Source organism: Equus caballus, chromosome 16, assembly GCF_041296265.1.
Source record: "Equus caballus isolate H_3958 breed thoroughbred chromosome 16, TB-T2T, whole genome shotgun sequence".
Taxonomy (NCBI): Eukaryota; Metazoa; Chordata; class Mammalia; order Perissodactyla; family Equidae; genus Equus; species Equus caballus.
In genome coordinates, this window is record NC_091699.1 from 29,716,598 (window position 1) to 29,718,758 (window position 2,161).

Below are 2,161 nucleotides of genomic sequence, written 5' to 3' on the forward strand. Positions count from 1 at the left end.
AGCTTTAGGCAGCATGCATACCAGCAGCCCGGTCACCCCACCAGCATTTACTGATGGGTGATGTTGTGGACTGAACATTTGTGTCTCCCCAAAATTCCTATGTTGAAACCCTAACCCCCAATGTGATGGTATTTGGAGATGAGCCTTTGGGAAGTAATGAGATATAGATGAGATCATGAGGGTGCCACTGTCACAATGGGATTAGTGCCCTTATAAGAAAAGACACCAGAGAGCTCACTGTCTCTTTCTGTGCACATATAAAGAGGAGGTCACATGAGCACATAGTGAGATCGTAGCCCCATACAAGTCAAAAGAAGAGCCCTCAGAATGAAACCTACCTTGCCAGCACCTTGATCTTGAACTTCTCAGCCTCCAGAAGGGTGAGAAGTAAATTTCCATTGCTTAAGCCACTCAGGCTGTGGTATTCTGTTATCGTAATCATAGTGAGAGTAGGCCAATGCAGGTGAGATGTTCCGTTTGAGGGCTGGAGCAGAGAGAAGGGAGAAAATTAGTTCCATGGTCACAGAATTCATGATCCTACTTCCTAGGAGTCTACTTGGTAGTGGTGGTAATAATAGCTTTCTACTGAAAATCTTTCACATCTGTGATGCCATTGGATCCTTAAAGGACTCTGTGAGCGCTGCCTGTGTCAGAGAGGTCTGACTTTGTCCAAGGCCACAGAGCTCCAAGGTCAGCATCACTGAATCATCTTCTGCCCCTGTGTCCTTCCCAATACATCAAGCTGATTGACGCTAAACCACAGAGTATGGATTAGGTTTAGTTCTCCTTAGATCCAAATATGAATGGTTTTCATTTGAGGGGCCTTCAGGATTTCAGGAAATGTGGCACGCATGTCTTCAAATGCAAGCTTGAACAGAAGGGATAATATTCACAAATATGTCACAGTTGCAGGAACTCAGAATTAAGGCCAACCTAGAAATTAACACAACAGGCCCCTATAGAGTATTTCCTAGATGTCGGGCACTATTGAAGAATTTTCCATGTATTAACTCATCTAATCCTCACAATAATAACCCTAAGACGTAGCTGCTATTATTATTATGCCACTTTACACATTAGTAAATGAAAGTATAGGGAGAAAAAGCAGAGGTCTCCAACTCTAGACGATTGGGGAGGTGAGTGTGCGTGTGTGTATGTGTGTGTGTGCACTTGTGCAGAAGGTAGAAGAGGGAAAAGAGCGATTCCACTTACGGTGTCTCATATTCTGCTTCCTAGTTTCCCTCAGCATCGGAACCACAGCACCTCTTAGCTGCACGTGGGTACCACCAGCCCGATTTCTCCCTGAAAATCTCTCCATTCATCGCTGTTCAACTTAAGGCAGTGAAAAATTCTGTTAAAATGCAAATCGTACCCTGGAGGGGAAGCACATTAAACTACTACTCTCCATTTAAACTTTTTTGTGAATTCGTTTTCTTGATTGGTTTTTGATTCATTGAAGAAGCCCACCCAGAGTGCAGAACTAAGGGACTTTTGTTGCTGTTGTTGTTGGTTTGGGGGAACGGGAGGGTCAAGGCAGAAGACTGTCCTGAGAAAGCGTAACACTCACCGATAAACTGTTGAGCATCAACACCACACTAGGCACTGTACTGGGTTATCTCTAAAGTGTACGAGAGCCATCCCCTGGAAGGTAAATATCATTATCCCCATTTACAGATGAGAAAACTGAGGTTTGGGGAAGTTAAGTGCCTTGCCTGAGGAATAAACTAGGTAGATGCTGAGAAGGGATGGCCCAGGTATAACTCTGAGGGCTCTGGCAAGCTGGAAAACACTGGAAAAGCACTGAGCATTAGCATGCGTCTGAGCATGAGCCAGGAGGGGAGGAAGCAAACACTTGTGAGACGAGGACATTCAAAGAAGCACAGACATACCGGGACAGGAAAGGAAGGGGGCCTGGCCGCCCTCTCCCTCCGTCTCCAAGTCCACACTCTCTTCCACGGTGGCTTGGCAGAACCAAAAGGCATCCACCCTCCTTCTAGTAGGCTCTGCAGCTGCCCTGTTGACCCCTCTGCCTCAGTGGATTCCCCAGGGCTCATTGGGGTCAGTCCCTCCCAGCCAGTTTCTGACCCCACTTCTCACAGTTTTCCTGGTTGAGGCCTATTTCTCTTTCCTGTGTCATGATGTCGCCTTCCTCATGAAGGTA

General features: G+C 46.3%; 1 long non-coding RNA gene across 1 annotated transcript; it reads left to right on the forward strand.

The window, feature by feature from the left end:
- The first annotated feature begins 239 nt into the window (after positions 1–239).
- Positions 240–1,413, forward strand: LOC138918118 (uncharacterized). Its single transcript, XR_011427111.1, has 2 exons — positions 240–380; positions 1,237–1,413. It is a non-coding gene; the product is annotated as an uncharacterized lncRNA (long non-coding RNA).
- The last annotated feature ends 748 nt before the right edge of the window (positions 1,414–2,161 follow it).